The sequence below is a fragment of the Eurosta solidaginis genome, chromosome 1 (assembly GCF_040869045.1).
Source record: "Eurosta solidaginis isolate ZX-2024a chromosome 1, ASM4086904v1, whole genome shotgun sequence".
In the NCBI taxonomy this organism is placed as follows: Eukaryota; Metazoa; Arthropoda; class Insecta; order Diptera; family Tephritidae; genus Eurosta; species Eurosta solidaginis.
In genome coordinates, this window is record NC_090319.1 from 38,101,511 (window position 1) to 38,119,232 (window position 17,722).

At 36.7% G+C, this 17,722-nt stretch overlaps 1 protein-coding gene across 1 annotated transcript in view; it reads right to left on the reverse strand.

Annotated features, from left to right (window-relative positions):
- hb (hunchback) overlaps positions 1-4,930 on the reverse strand; it is a 45,948-nt gene extending 41,018 nt beyond the window's left edge. The window contains exon 1 of the mRNA XM_067787121.1: positions 4,229-4,930. The gene's annotated coding sequence lies outside the window, so the exon portion shown is untranslated. The remainder of the gene's footprint in view (positions 1-4,228) is intronic.
- Between the last annotated feature and the right edge of the window lie 12,792 nt (positions 4,931-17,722).

The window sequence follows — 17,722 nt, forward strand, 5'->3', positions numbered from 1 at the left end:
ACTTACCGCTTGAAAGCCACGTCACTGTTTATAGCTCCCAATTTTATTGTCGTGAAGGACCTATTTGCCTTTGACAATGAAGGTGAAACCTTCAGAATGCAGACAGCAGATAAATCAGACATTTTCAAACTAGACTGACATTATACTGACAGACAATAAAGTGTTATTATAAAAATGGCAGAACATTGACTATTTACTACTACTATATCGACAAACCAATAATCCAGTAGTTCGCTTAACACCATCGCCAAAAATATCTTAAGCAGTAACAAGTGCGCTGAAAGAAAAGCAACAGTTAGTAGCATATGACCACCAGGAATAACAGCCTTAGTCTTATACATTTACATAGGAATTAGGTGATTATTCTTTGTTGAAATGTGATACTACATGTTGCATACTTTAGCGATAGAGTTTTAGCGTTAACCAAGGATGGAACTCGGGGGCAGGTTAACAAAGTAGAACTAAATTTCGAAAAAAAGGCTTACACTTATGTTGAACGCACTAAAAGGTATTCCCCATACTTTCTGTTACATCAACAACAATCTCTCTACAATACTAAAATATGTAACTGTATCATTGCACTTCTGCTTAGAAAATTCATCTGTTTATTAGCGCCGTCGGTTTGCAAAAGAGGAAATTTAAGCCATTTGGTAAAGACTACATGCTTACACACCCTAATGTTTGCATGTTACATGATTTCAACTAAAAATTGCAAATGTGAACTAAGAAAAAAGTTTTGTTCACACAATATAAATAAATTATGCGCTGGCATTAATGTATTACTGCAAATATTTAGGAACGTATGTACATTAGCGTGTGTCTTATTTGTATGTAAACATTAAAAGCATTCACAATTGCATTCTCAATCTATCACAACCATTATTGTTTCACAAAAAAACTAGTAATAATTGTTTGTATATCCGGATCGATCTCGAAAATGGTTTAACCGTTTTGAATGAAATTTGGCACATAGATAGTTATACCATGTTTAAGACTTTCTACCTAGGTGTTGCCATTTTAAATAAAAAAAATAACATGAGATACCCATCAAACGAAAGGTATTTCACTCCGCATTTCAAAAGAGAAATTTTTAGGTAGGGTTGCCACTTAGGGTTGCCATCTCACCTTATTATTTATATCTCTTTGTATATCCACTACTATCGCGGAAACAGCTTAACCCGTTTGAAAAAAATGTTATACATAGATAGTGTATCACATTATATGACCTGAGGATGTTTTTAGAAGGTTGCCACCCATGCCAGTATGGGTGTTTCCCCTCCGAATTTCAATAGCTACTTTTATAAGTAGGGTTGCCACTTAGGGTTGCCACCTCACGTTGTTATTTACTTCTCTTTGTATATCCACTACTATCTCGTGAAAGGATTAACTGATTTGGGTGAAATTTGGTACATCGATAGTGTTTTAGATTTTAGACTCTTCACGTAAGTATTGTCACTGAGGGTTCACCCATTCGAGTAAAATTACCTAGATAGATTTGAAATTCAAATACGAAAAGTAATCGACAAAGGTGTTTATTGATTTTTAACTATTCAAAAATGAATAAACGGACTATGCGACTAGGTAATAATAATACTACGTTCTACATACACATATTCTATTGAAGCTTTTAAGAAGTACATATATTAAAGTTGAAATCCACAAGACACTAGGTTGTAATTACCCGTTTAAAAAAAAATTGGTTCAAGTTCTTTTTGCGGTTAGTAATCGAAATTTTTTGGAAATCTATTTTAAAAGAACTCAACATTAAGTAAACATATACATACATATGTATATATAAAAATATTTGAATATATATAATGACAACATAACATACCTCAGTAGAGGTATGATAGGTGCTGTTAAAGCTCATTTCCAGATAGACAAAGTCTTTCACAAATTGGGATTTATATCCTTCAACAGTGTCGCGGCTGCCATAATCAGCAAGTACTTGCCCTCATACACAGCAATACACATTTTATTTTTCTCTTCATACAAAGGAGAGAACTTGCCAATAATATCAATATCAGCATACACTTGCAATTGTGTGCAAGATTTTGCAACCGCGGCTTAGAACAACTGCTAGAATCGTTTTATTAAGCATTAATGCGAGGAAACGCCTTGCCTCAAACGTGGTTCTCCTTAGAGAGCTGCTGTTGCTTCGCGCTGTCAAAAGTTGGTTTCGAAGTCGACAAAGGGGAGGGTATATCTGGATTCTCTTATCGTCAGTCTTCCCCAGGACTTAGCATTTGGTGAAGATCTAGTCCATAGTGCATTCAACATGTCTGAAACCATACAGCCACAGGCGCCTGCCCTGGCCATGAACAACAGTTGACTAATACACATATATTCTTTCGTCTTTTACCAATATAATTTGTATCACAAAAGAGTTGGATGCCACTGTGATTGAAGTAAAGCAATCCCTCACAGCGCTCGATTTGAGGGCAGAGCTTAGCGCTTATCTAAAACCTAACAGTTAAAGCGGCGCTTAACATCTCATCTATTAAAAAACTTAATAGCGGCTGCCTTCACCTGGTAGGACGTATCAGTTATCGGGCAGCTTAAATTTATGGCTCTCATCGAACTCCTGGCACCATACTTCGCTTTCCGCCAGAGCAGGAATCCAAAGAAGAGAAACGGACTGACTGCCATGTTGTTGTTGGTGTTGTGGCGATAAGGACACTACCCGAAGGCCTTGGGGAGTGGTTTCGATGTTGATGGTCCTTTGCCGGATGCAGATCCGGTACGTTCCTGTAACAAGCACCATAAAGGTACTAGCCCGACCATCTCTGGAACGATTTTATATGACCACATGCAACCTTCTCGGCCCTACCGCCCTCCCACCTCTTAGATCCATCAGGAATACGGGTTCGCCAGAGCCTCGGCAGGATTCGCCACGGGTAGGTGCGGTTGACAATTAATTGACTATCATATTAGACACTTGTGAGCGTTGGGTTGTTGCCCCTCGACATTACAACATGTCAACACAATCCTTTTTAGCGCTCTCCTCAACTCATTTCTATAGTACCCGCTTTCTTAATGTTCAAATTTTTTCAAGGCATACTTTTATGCGGAGAGATTTTGAGTTTCTATAATCAAATTACAAGATTAGTCATACCCTAATAATTGTATGTATGTTTCATGTACATATGTAAAAAAGAATTAAGATACAAGTTTTAAGGACAAACCAAATTTCAGGGCATAAGGCCCTGAGTTAGAAAATGCAACTATTTTTTATCATAGAATTTGTTTGATAGATAATTAAAAATCTTTAAAAGTCCTACAAAACATTTTTAACTTTTTCAAAAACTACTTCTCACATACATACATATGTACAAAATATATATGTATAGAGGTAGGTTAGGTTGAACTGGCCGGTCCATGAGGACCTCACATAGACTGATTGAGTCCCCAGTTACCAGTCCGTAGTCCGTGTTACCAGAAGTTTGTTTTAACGACCAAACTGAAAAACCCTATCAAAAACCAGGACCTATGTTATAAAATAACTCCGTCCCCTTGGCAAATACTAGAAGCTTCCTAGGACTTAAGCCACTTGCTGCTTCTAGATCTGACAGTTGTATCACTCCTAATAGCTGGAGTCTTAGCCCGGCAAGTGCAGGGCACGAGCACAGAACGTGCTCGATCGTTTCCTCCTCCAACCCGCACTTCCTACATCTGCTATCACTGACTAAGCCTAATTTAAAGGCATGTGACGCCAGAAGGCAGTGTTCAGTCAGAATACCCGTCATGAGTCTACAGTCCTCTCTTTTTAATGATAGAAGCAACTTTTTTAGTCTAAGGTTGTAAGACCTACACATAATCCTCGACACTTTACAGCCCCGCGCTTGAACCCACGTCTTTCCCGCTTTGTGGTTCATGTGCACCTCTCGCCTTCGCTTAATCTCGCCCAATCTAATTGGGACATCTACGGAGCAAGCTTCAAGGGATGCGCCCTTTTTAGCTAGTTCGTCCGCTTTTTCATTCCCATCTATTCCCATATGCCCTTGGGCCCAATATAGATGTATGCTTCTCCCTGTCCCGATTCTCTCCAGAGACTACTTACACTATATATAGAGGTATGTATATAATGTATATATGTATGTATTCACGAAAGTAGTGTTGATTTTTTCCAATTGCAAGTGTAAGTGCAAAAATTTTAAAATTCTAAAAATCAATTCAAAACGCAGACATATTGGTATGAGTGGAAAATCCTTTTTGTGTAGGTACTTACCTTAAGATCTATAAAGTGGGATGGAATGCTGAATGACTCCTCCGTGCTCAACAAAAGTTTTTAGTAGGCAGTTAAGCGGTTAAATTGGCTTTGTGCTCTGAACTTCAATATTGTTTGTATGTTTGTTGAGATGTGTGATTTAGACGATTTAGAGCATCAATTAGTCACTTTATTTAAAAATAATCGGTATTTGTTTATTTAATTATATTTCTTCATAGAATCACAACTTTCTCTTTCCTTAATAATTTTTTATGCATTATTGTGACGAAAAATTCGCGTTCTTTTGCCTTTTTGCTCTTTTTGTGCAACTTTGCGCTCCTTACATCAACCGAAAAAAAACAACAAAAAACATAAAAGCAGCCGAAAAAATGACACAAACGCCAACTTCAGCCTCGATACAGGACTCGCAATTTGGAAAAAATACGCATGAGCAAGACTTGGCGGCGTGTCGTATAATATAATTTGTTGTTTTTGTGTTTGTCTAATTTTTTCGCTAATCAACAATTAACAACGCAAACACACACACTAACACTTGATATTGATGCCTGTTTTTTTTTAAATTTGTTTGAATTTTATTTTTTATTAATACTTTTTTTTTTAATTTTTAACGCTTTTTCTTATTGTTTATTAGTTGTTTGTTTGTATTTAGTCTTTTTTTTAACCAATTGAAAATTGCGTTCCGATGAGCAGCATCCTTCTCATATTGAGGCTCTGAGCACAACTAACTGATTAGATGCTCAACACCACAAATTGTAGACATGAAAATTATTTCAAAATTCTGTTTTGAAACACATATGTATGTAGAAAGTGCGTAGATGTCAAATGCATACTTACACAAGTGTAAACTCACATACACATGAACACACACCAAAAATGCACACAATCGCACATACAACTTTATATGCGCCACTCAGATGCTGCAGCAGCAATAGATGGATATTTGTTATGAGAGGATTTTCATGTGCTACACGCATACATTTAAACATGTGCAGTTGGTGTTATGTAGAGAGCAGAAAATGCATTTATTTTTCTTATATTTGTCTATAATGCACAGTGGCTTAGTATCTGAATACAATATGCACTGTCTTCTGCATTGTGAATTCATACAAGTGGCGAATGTTTGAAAAAAACGTTCACAATAGTAAACAGCCTCGATTACCTGTTCAATCGCTGTTCAATTACTTAAATCATTTGCTCAATAGTGTTTTTCAAATTTTTTTTAAGACGAATGATACAGCAAGTTGAAAAGGTTATAATCGTGTGAAATTTTAGTTACTCATTAGCTGTTGACCAATTTTGAACTCAATTTTAGTTGCATGGAAGTTTGATGTAAAATTTATAATATTTTGACATTGATCAATTTTACAATCAATTTCAGTCGCATGAACGAAATTGATTGTAAAAAATTAAAAAAAAAAAAAGAAAATGTTAATAAAAAAAGATAGAAAAATATGAGATCTAAAGAAAAAGACATTGTGAATTCAAACAAGTGGCGAATGTTTGACAAAAACGTTCACAATAGTAAACAGCCTCGATTACCTGTTCAATCGCTGTTCGATTACTTAAATTATTTGCTCAACAGTGTTTTTCAAAAATATGTAGTCTAATTTTCAGTATACACATTTAAAAGAAAATCTAATTTGAGACACAAATGGGCAATTCATGGCAGTTCAATTTAATAACCGCGAGCAAAAAACAAACCTAACTTCCATTCTCTGGTCATTCGCGACAGACATTCTCCCTGTCAGCTATTATTTGACAGGTTGGTATGGCAATGGACGAATAGAAAAATTTTTCACTTGTATGAATTCACAATGGAAAAAGAACCCCCATTCAGTTCCATGATTAAATTACTAGAGGTTTGTTCTCCAATGATGACAGAGCTTTGACACTCCCAAATTGAAAATTCTGCACGGGTTGCTTTACGAAATAAGAAAAACGGGGAATAATTCAATCGCCTTCAAAAAAAATTGTAGTAGAAAAGTACCTTTAATAGTATATTAGAGGTGATAATAAGTTTGTAAATTATTTGGTGAAAATAATTCATTTTCTACTAAATATTTCGTGAATTACTTACTTACTTAATTGGCGCTTAACCGTCTAAACGGTAAATAGTTATGTTGGTTTGGTCATTCTTTCAGAATTTGTTTGAAGAATGCCGCACGTCAGAATTTATTAAAAAATTCACTTAAAATTTGTTTCATAAGCTTCATATCGGAGCAAAAGTTCAATGCATTTTGACATAAGAGGGAGTTAATGAAAAGCATTCTGTGATAAGGCGTTCTTCAACCTAATTTTAATATATGGCGTTTTTGTGACAAATCCTGAAAATACTTTGAGATAGGATGATTTCGAATTGGCAGCCGACATTGCGTGATACTCTACTCAGCAGCCGCAATGAACTGAAAACATATAAAAGAAAATGGCTTATTGTCTTAGAACTTTATATTCCGGCCTTGACTTTGACAAAAGTGTTAAGCTTTTTTGCGGTCCTGCTAGGTTTATTGGGATTTTTATTCTGAAATTTCGGAAAACTCTCTTCCATTTAAGTACTCATGGAAGTGCTACGGATACACCGTTAATTAAGAATATTCAGAACACGTTTGTTTGATACTACCTCTTGCATACGAAATGGATAAGTTAACATGCTCAATGAGTACATTTCGGTTTGGCATCTCGATTATTCACGAATGACATTTGTTGGTGAATCGATTTACTAGTCGAGTTTTTGTCGTTGAATTTTAAATTGGTTAAGTTTGCGTACGTTCATAAAAAATAAATAAATATAAGGCGCGATAACCTCCGAAGAGATTTTAGGCTGAGCTTCTCTTCCAATTTGCGTCGTGCTCCTCTTGATTTTCCCTACAAATTGGCCTTACGGGACCTACATGTTTTATGCCGACTCCGAACGGCATCTGCAAGGCAGATGAGTTTTCACTGAGTGCTTTTCATGGCAGAAATCAGGCATGCTTAACCAACGAAACGATATCATCTCGTTACGATAATCAACGTTAATAAACGAAACGAAGTCATTTCGTTTCGTTTATTAACGTTAAGAACGTAAAATTAACGTTAATTTGACGATCTTAACGTTAATAAACGAAACGAAATGACTTCGTACGTTGATTATCGTAACGAAATGATATCGTTTCGTTAGTTAAGCATGCCTGGCAGAAATACACTCGGAGCGCTTGCCAAACAATGCCGAGGGGCGACCGCGCTTAGAAAAATTGTCTTCTAATTGAAAAACCTTATTTCTAAAATTTTGATGTTGCTTACCCGGGGTGTGAACCCAGGTCATACGGTGTGGTAGGCGGAGCACGCTACCATCACACCACGGTGGCCGCGTTCATAGGTTTAAGAGGGTTCACGATTCCTTGGTGTCAGTGCTTTTCATAAAACTAGCTATGTTCAGCCAAACTAATAGATCATTGCATAGTTAATAAATTCATCCAAAATTAAAAAAAAATATTCTTAAGAATTATGTAGTTCAGTACTTATCGGGTATTTGTAAACTGATTGCTTCCTATTTTTCGAGAAATCGCAAAGAAACCATACAGTTAACGGGTGTCAATTCGACTTGGGTACAAAATGCCAAAAAATTTAAAAAAAATTTAAGCCGAGCAACCCTCCTGTGATTGCATCATGACTCAGTTCGCAAATTCCTTCAACCGCAATCATTTATCAAAAAAAAAAAAAGCGTCGGAATCGAAATACGATAAATCATGATGAAATGAATATTCAAATGTTCTCATTCCTTATTCTGACAAGTTCGGCATGCATATTTTAGAGGGTTGTCTATCATACAAATCTGTTCTACTACGATCGGAGTAGATTTTACTATACGTTTAGAAATATTATAACTATATAAGCCGCTACTAGAATTGTTTAGCCAAAAAGATTTGCGTAACTTTGTGCTCCCCAAAAAAATATGGAAAAAATTTTGCAGAAAACAAATTTTTTGGGGAATTTTGTACTAAAAATAAGCAATCAAAATTTGATACTTTTTTAATACAAGTAAATACTGGGAAATAGAGCTATCGAAAAAGTGAAGTTACTTTGGTGACATTACCTTGATTATTACAACATGCTATAAACATTTCAATGGAAAATGGAGTTAATTTTTTGAAAAAATTTTATTTATTCACCTATTCACATCATTCTGGGTCCGTATCGCGTTATACAATCCATGGTCGAAATAAATTTTTTAAATCGCAATAGCTCTGAAATGTGCAATCGGATTAGGGAAATATGTGAAATGGTGGCTACCAGTACTTTTTAGATCCATAACTTATCATCATTTTCACGTGAGCATATAACACGATACGGGCCCAAGTATCAAAAACCAATTTCACTTAAACGATAAAAATGAATCTGTCAACTTTCTCGTGAAAATGATAATACATTATTAATCCATTAAGTACATGCACCTCAATACCAAACACAATTTCAGTGCTATTGCGATTTGAAACATTGAGTTCGGTCACGGATCGTATAACACGATATGGGCCCTGTTTTGTTGCGAAAATGGTCAAGGTAATAGAAATTTTAACCAGAAACTAAATAGGATCACAATTTTATTTAAGGAAATAATAATTTTTTTCTTTTCACACAGGGCCATTTGCATCTAAACGAACACCCGCCAGTAGCGTTTTTTGCAATAAAAAGTTAAATTGAACATCAGCCGATTCCTCCTTGACTTTAAAGACAATCGCACCAAAAATGTTTGCAACGACTCGATTTTTGACTACATAAGGCATAAAGCTATAATGATCTAATTTTGAGTTTGTATTTTGTAGGGAATATTGAGTTAAAATTTACATGTCAAGCAATTAAGGCTGTGTGCGAGTTGACCCATATTTCTACATAAATAGAGAAAAAGCCTAAATCACCGTCGGTAAGGCAGAGCAAAATAAAAATTTAGAATTTTTATGAGCATATTTTTCAACCTAAATTCAAATGTTAAATTTCAAAAATAAAAATAATGATTTTTCAATATTGTATACATACCATGCAAATAAATGGCTCTTGTCCATTCAATTTAAGTAAACCATAGATTATAGAGCGATGATCCCTGGGCGATTAAGGTCCAATCGAATGTACGTGATGATGAGCTCAATTTTGTTCAAGCTGATGTTGGTGACACAAGAATTGGTCCCTTCTCAAATATGGACCGCAACCTGAACATATTTGGCAGCCAAGTGCACTAATGGGCCTAAAGAAGTTATTGGAGGTGTACCAACATCACAATATTGAATTCGAGATTGTGGTAAAGGTCATTGTGCACGTGTTCCACTATGTAAGAAAAAAAAGCCTTATAAGGCGTAGCCACTGCATTTTGTTGAACTGCTACCTGCGGATAGGTACTTACCGCATACCCTAATTGACCTCTGTTCTTATTAAGCGTGAAAACGCATCAAAAATACTAAATTTCCCGTATTGTTGTTATTTTCTTAGCAGAAATAAACAATTTAGATTTTCAAATCAACTGGCACAGTATTGACAGCTGTTTCCTAAATTATTTCAATGCTGGAAAGTTCCAGTTCCCAACCTCTAAACCATGAGGAACTTGGAGTCGCCAGAGCATCGGCTGTTAAAGAAACAGGATTCGCCACGGGTAGGTGAGTTTGACTATTGGGTTGGAGAAGCTATATATTGCGCTAGAACGCTACGTCAAATGTACTCATCTTACCGCTTGCATTCGTAAGTATAATATTCGGTGTGAAATGTTATATTTTGAGAGCATTCCTAGTAGTTGGAACATTTACTACTGACTTCATAAATAAGCAACAGGAAATATTCACATGAGTTTGTATCTATTGTACGTTTTTACCCAAATTACTTGGAAATTAAGGACCCGAAAAAATGCGAAGTTTACAAATGGCGATGGTTACGAGGACGTGTTTCTGAATTTCACCTCGTCATCAGCTAGCTTTTCAGGAGCTGAGTATTGAACTCGATATTTCCGACATTCATAATAAAAGCAATACTATAAAAATCCAATGTTACTAAGCTCTTAAGTGCGCCTATAAATATTCCACACAATTAGGATTAAAAACCATATAGAGTTAGTATTTACCTAAATCGTGAATAAAGAAATAGCAACAAAAGGAATAGAAACCAATTGCAATGCGAGCAGCGTGGAATTCATATGGCTGAGTGGATAAAGGCAGACGACGTGATCCTGGTTCTAACCCGGAAAATCCCAGTGGACTTACTGGAAAGCGAAATGGCCGATCTGTATAACACTATATCGAGCGACCATCTGAAGAAGCCAAGAAAAGAGCAAGGACACAAACAATAGCTAAGTGGCAAGAAAGGTGGGAGGCCTCGAGTAAAGGGTGTTGGACCTTCACGCTAGTTTGAAACGTAGCTCAATGGGAGGAGCGGAAGCACGGCGAACTGAACTACCATCTCACACAGATACTGAGTGGGCATGGCGGTTTCAAAGAGTATTTTTGAAAGTGTAGGACAGAGGAAGATCCTCTTTGCCCAATGTGTACCACGGAGTTAGAAAACCCAAAACACATCATGTTCCACTGCCCCCGTTTCCACGAGGAAAGACTCGCCTTGCATGGAGTTTTTGGGGAGGAACCTACCACGAGCAGTTTAGTATCACAAATGTGCAACAGGAAAGAGAGTTGGACTACAGTGACCAAAATGGCATTTATAGTCATGACACGTCTGATGTATGCTGAGAGGGAGCGCAGAGAAATGCGCAGGCGAAGTAATGGCGATTAAATCGACACTCAGACCAAATAGCGGGAAACTGGACGCAGGGACAACAGTAGGCTCTTAAAAAATGAGAAATATGGAACGCCACCCTGAAGTAATCCGGACAGGGACCGTTCCTTTCGTGTTGAGAGGAACACTTGCGACGATCACCAGGAGCTTGACAAATCTCATCAATAAATATTTTTTATATATTTTCTATGTAGCCGTATTCATTTCTTCTTTTTGTTCATACTTTACCCCCATATTTTATTCGTTAAGTATATACTACATTTTGTTTGAGTTGCATAGCAATGTAAATTTAATGTTTCTTTTTTTAAGTCCTTTTAATGACTATGTCCTCTTCTAATGTTAGGAGTTCCAAATACTCTACTTATACTATGTTGCGGGCTTAATATAATTCATATAAATGCTCAAAGTTTATTTAAAAAGATTGACGAATTTAGATACCTTTTTGAAGATTCGGTAGTCGACGTTCTTTGTGTTTCTGAGACTTGGTTTACCTCACGCCATAGTGAGAGTTTGGTGAAAGTAAATGGTTACAAACTTTACAGAGCTGATCGCAATGGACATGGTGGTGGTGTTTCGATTTATGTAAAGGAAATCTTGTCCTGTAGATTAAGTTGTGTTTCTAGTGAAGGTGATCCTGTTGAATATGTGTTTGTTGAAATAGTTTCTAATCATAATAAGCTTCTTATTGGATGTGTATACCGACCCAATCGGCAGGTGAATTTTATGGATTTCACCGAATTCTTTCAATCACTACTAGGCAACTACAGTAATATCATAATTGCCGGTGATTTCAACAGCAATTTGCTTGAGGATAAGAGTTTAAAACTAAGTATGGAATCTCTTGGACTATATCCGACAAACACCTCTTCTCCTACTCACTTCACTCGTACTAATAGCACTCTCCTTGATTTATTCTTTGTCAGTGACCTCCAAAAAACCCTCCACTATAACCAATTGTCTGCTTCAATTTTCTCAAAGCATGATTTAATTTTCAAGATTTACGACTTCCAGTCAACCAAAAGACCTGTGTCCGTGACTTATCGTGATTTTAATCGAATTGATTATGAGTCGCTTACTGCTGCAGTGGAGTTGGTGGAGTGGAGTCTCATCCGGAGTTTCACATATGTTGAAGATAAAACAAAAATTCTGCAGGACAAAATCAACTGACTTTTCGACTATTATGTCCCTATAAAAACTAAGGTAGTCAATCGGTGCAGTAGGACTTGGTTTAATGCTAACATTAAACATTTAATCAATGTGCGTAATAAAGCATACTCGCGGTGGAAAAGGTACCGTACTGCAGATATGTATAACCAATTTAAATCGGCTCGAATTACTGCTGCCAAAGCAATTAAAAGAGCGAAAAGTTTGTTTTATGATGAAAAGTTTAGCCTGGCAATGAACTCGCGGCAAACCTGGAATACCATAAGGGCGATTGGCGTGGGAAAACCCAAAGAAAGCCTACCTGTTCACTCTGACTTAGATGAAATTATTATTATTACCGTTAATTTTGCTAGTTTGCCTGTATCAAACCCTCGTGTTAGTCTTGACAACTACTGTGAATGTGTAAATGTTGGTGCCAGTCCTCTTGAATTTATGTGTGTTGATGACTGTGATACTGTGCAAGCCATACTCTCCGTGAAGTCAAACGCTACTGGCTTTGATGGAACGAGCGCGAAGTTTCTAAAAATTATATTGCCAAAGATTCTGTCACATGTGACCCATCTAGTTAACTCCATACTAACGACCTGTGTATTCCCCAGGTGCTGGAAAATTGCTAAAATCATTCCTGTACATAAGAAAAATAACGAGTACAGGACCATTGCTATTCTACCATTTTTGTATAAAGTTGTTGAGCGTATCCTTCATAAGCAAATAATGTCATATGTGCATGATAACAGACTTCTAACAGACCGTCAGTCCGGTTTCAGACCGAAGCGAAGTAGCATTTCGGCTCTGTTGGATGTCATAGAAAGCATTAGGATGGAAATTGATGGTAATAATCTTGCTTTTCTAACTCTACTCGATCATTCCAAGGCGTTTGACTCAGTTGATCATGAGATTCTATGTCGCAAGCTACAAAATCTTTTTAATTTCTCTTCTCGTGCCACTGCTTTCATTAGTTCCTACCTCGTGTAGAGATATCAGGCTGTGTATGTTGGTGGCAATAAGTCTAATTTTGTACCTGTACTCAGGGGTGTTCCGCAAGGTTCAATCCTGGGCCCTTTGTTGTTTGTGTTGTATGTTAATGACTTGCCTAATGCGCTAAGATATTGTAATGTTCATATTTATGCTGATGATGTTCAACTATATGTGTGCTGTCCTCTTGATCGTGTTGGAATGTGTATTAATGATATTAACTCTGAATTGACGAATGTAAGTGCATGGGCATCTGCAAATGGTTTATCAATTAATCCTGCCAAATCTAAATGTATTGTCATTCGCAGAAAAGCCTTCGATACACGAAACTTAGACAAGGTAATGCTAGACGGTGCAGTTATTGAATATGTTGACTCAGCGAAAAACCTTTGGTTTGGTATTTAATCAAACTCTGACATGGAATAATCATATCATTAGTAGAGTAGGTAGCGTGTATGGAATGCTTCGTATACTATGGCTAACACAGTATTTCACTCCTTTACACATTATACTAATTTCACACAGACGGCTTATTGAATAATAAAGGCAGTTTTCTACATTAAGACGCTTATTGAGCTCAATCTTCCCTACAAAATTCGAATCTATAATTATTTCATTATTAGCTAATCGAATGCCTAATGAAGTCAAAAGCAAAATGCAACTCTGTTGGCCGCGTTCCGCTTCTTAGTTTTTGGTGTGTTCAGTGCTTAAAAATGTCATTTGTCAAAGTAAATGTCATTGTCTGCATGGCGGAACGATACAAGGTGGCCGCATCGAACAGCTGATTATAACCTTTTTTATTTGATTTAATACATCAACTACGATTTTGACATTTGTCCATCGAATTTACAAGTACAAGAAATTTTTTTGTTTGTAGGTATGTCACCATGCTCCCACCTTGTGTCGTTCCGCCATGATTGTCTGTCTCATCCTTCATACTAATCGAGCAATTACTTCTGTGTGAAAGCAAAAAAATTACGATTTCCTTAGCAGGTGAAATGAGATCATTAAGTTTCTGTGTGAAAACAGTATTAGACTTCTTCTTGCAAAAGCGTACTTAATACCTACGCTACTGTATGGGCTGTGAGATTTATGCTAATTGCGACTCTGTATGTAAAACTAAGCTTAATGTTGTTTATAACAACATTGCCAGATACGTATTTAAGCTAAAACGACTTGACCATGTGTCTGCGTATGCCGTAAAGTTGTTAAATATTTCTTTTGAAAATTTGTTAAAATTCAGAACAGTGTTGTTCATACATAAGGTTATTGATACGCAGGAACCAAACTATTTATACCAGAGGCTTCAGTTTCTTCAATCGTCAAGGTCGGCACTGCTTATTTACACTAGACACAAAACTCTGACATCTGAACGTCAATTTTTCATCTACGCGGTACGTCTTTGGAACTCACTTCCAATTAGTTTAAAGATTATTACTAATACACTGCAATTTACAAATAAAGTGTTTAGTTTTTACAATGATTGTTAACCACAACAACTCTATTTTAATACCTTCTATATTATTGAATGTGAATTTTTACATATTATATTTCATTTCTTCAAAATATTTATACCTCATTTTTTTTCTCCCTTTGTGTTTCATTTTATAATGTATCCCTATTTCTCATTTTCTTACTTCTCCCCTTTTTTATGTTAAGTATTTTTAATTATCAGAATACCTTATTGTATCACACCTGACTGGCACTGTTAAATAATTTTTTCAAAATTGTTGTGTCAGTATGAATATATATGTTAATAAATAAATGTTAAATGTTAAAGTGGTACCGGGGTGGGCGACGGTTCCAAAACGGGGCTGTTTTTTAGTCTACGGACACACGGTTAAATACACAGCTCCCGAAAAGCTAGCTGATAAAGAAGTGAAATTCAGAAACATGTCCTAGTAACCGTCGCTGTTTGTAAACATTGCAATTTTTCGCTAGTATCAATAACAAAAACAATTGTATAAAGCAGATGAGAAATTAATTACCTTTATCTTTCCTATCGCCAAACATTTCTCAAACCCTGTTTGATGAAAAAAATGTGTGTTAATGCAAATGCAAAATCACACACTGTACTCTCTATTTTCTATTGCACTGATAACTTTCTATATTCTTTTAACATTTCCTATTCGTTTTACAGATATTGCATTTTCCTGCTTATCAATGTGTGAGTGTGTGAATCTTACTGTCTGTGTAAATAATTATTTGTGCTCTCCTTTACAGAAATGCGTTCAGTTAGGAGCGTGCTCCAAACAAATGTCTCTCTTTCTCTCTCTCTGTGTTATTTGATTACCCTTTTCCAGCCACTCTGTTGGTTTCCATAATTTCGCTAATATAATAATTATTTTTTGCTAATGCATTCATGTAAAACTACATCCATACGTACATTAAGATTTGTGTATACAAGTAAATATATACGTAAATATGTATGTATATGTTTAGATACAAAAAAGAAAATTTGGCATACTTCTTTATGTATTTGGAACCATTTTGGAAATAAATTTAATGCATTTCTTTTTCATTATTTGGAATAAATAAAATTACTTTTATATAGTTTTATATATTATTGGCCCATTATGTATGTATGTATGTATGTAGCTAGAATTCTTTATTCAAATGTTATCAGGAAACATAGCAATTTGATTGGGAGCGATAGAAGAGCTGATAAAATTTGTCTTAATGAGGAATGACGATAATATGAAGATCGATATTAGATTGTTTTCCTTGTTGAATTAAGATGCATACATACATACATACATACATAAATACGTTAAGATTAGAAAATTTAAATTAATGACTTAGCTCCCATTAATTATAGGCCCAACATCATCATAGCGCATAGCCTTCTAGTGGATTATGTAACAGGTTACGCCAGTTATCCCTATTTCGTGACACAAAACTTTTTTTAAAGCTGTAATGTTTGTATAACCAGGAAAGGTTTGGTTGAACTGGCCGGTCCATAAGGACCTCACATAGACTGAATGAGTCCGTAGTATTACCAGAAGTTGAAAATGAAAACCCCTATCAAAAACCAGAAACTAAGTTATAAAATAATTCCGCCCTGTTGGCATATACAAGAAGCTTTGTAGGACCTATGATACTTGCTGCTTCTAGATCTGACAGCTATATCACTGCTAATAGGTGGAGTCTTTGCCTGGCAAGCACAGGGCACGAGCACTAAACGTACCGGAAATCCAGAGTCGCAATAAAATTCGCAAATTTCTTGCTGGCGGTACTTGGGGTAAAGATAAAGAAACGCTCATTACCACTTACGAAGCAATTGACCAACCGATTGCTTACTACGCGTCCCCGATATGGTCGCCAAGCTTAAATACTACTCACTGGAAGAAGCTACAGGCCTGCCAAAACACCGCCCTCAGAACCGTCACGGCTATCTTCTTATTTCCCCAGAACGCCATGTACATAATAAGGCAAGAATACTCCCCATCAGGTAGAGAAATGAAATGCTAACCAAACAGTTCCTGTTGAATACCCAGAAACCTGGGCATTCCAATAGGCATCTGATTGATGAGCCTACACCGCCCAGGAGTCATCTCCGTAAGAATTATGAGGAAATACGGCACCTGAAAACACAGCCGTATGAAGCTAAAAAGCAAAAGCAGGTCCTCAGTAAAATTCACAAACACGCATAGGTGAGATTACGATTGGTCAGACCTCTATGCCAGGAATTGCCCGGTGAATCCTGTTCTCAAAGAGCCATACCCAAAACTAGCAGAAGGAAACGCGCGTCACTCTAGCTCAATTTCGATCTGGGTACTGTAACAAGTTAAACTCTTACCTATCCAGAATCAATCCCTATATACAAAAAATATGTCCTGCTTGTAATGTGTCCCCACATGACACCAACCCATCACCTTAACTGTATTGTGGAACCAACGCCTCTAATACCCCTCTCGTTATGATCCACCCCTGTTGAGACAGCAAGTTTCCTTGGACTTTCGTTAAAGGATATTGATGAAAATATGCGATCGGTCGCACCTATTGGATGGGGCGAAGCACTGCTACAGCAACAAGAACAGCATAAATCGTCTTTTCTCTCCCAACCCGTACTTTCTACATCTGGTATCACTGACCAAGCCTAACTTAAAGGAATGTGACGCCAGAAAGCACGGTCCAGTCAGAATAGCCTTCATGAGTCTACATTGCTCTATTTTTAATGATCGGAGTAAATTTGTTAGTCAAAGGTTGTATGATCTACACATGATCTTCGACACTTTGCAACCCCTTGGTTGGCGCTTGGGTCTATGACTTTTCCGCTTGGCTTGGTCTATCAGGTGTGGCTCTCGTCTCCTGTTAATCTCACCCAATCTAATTGGAACATCTACGGAGCAAGCTTCGAGGCATGCGCCCATTTAAGCTATTTCATCCGCTTTTCATTCCCAACTATTCCCACATGCCCTGGGACCCAATATATATATATGCTTCACCCTCTCCCGATTCTTGGCAGAGACTGCTTACACTCTAACACACTTTTAGATTATTATTGTTATTATTGCCTTAATTGCAGCTATTTTCCCGTGTTGCTACTGCTTTGGTTACGGCTACTACTACTGCTACTGTGATCTGGCAACTTGTAGGATCTGTTTATTT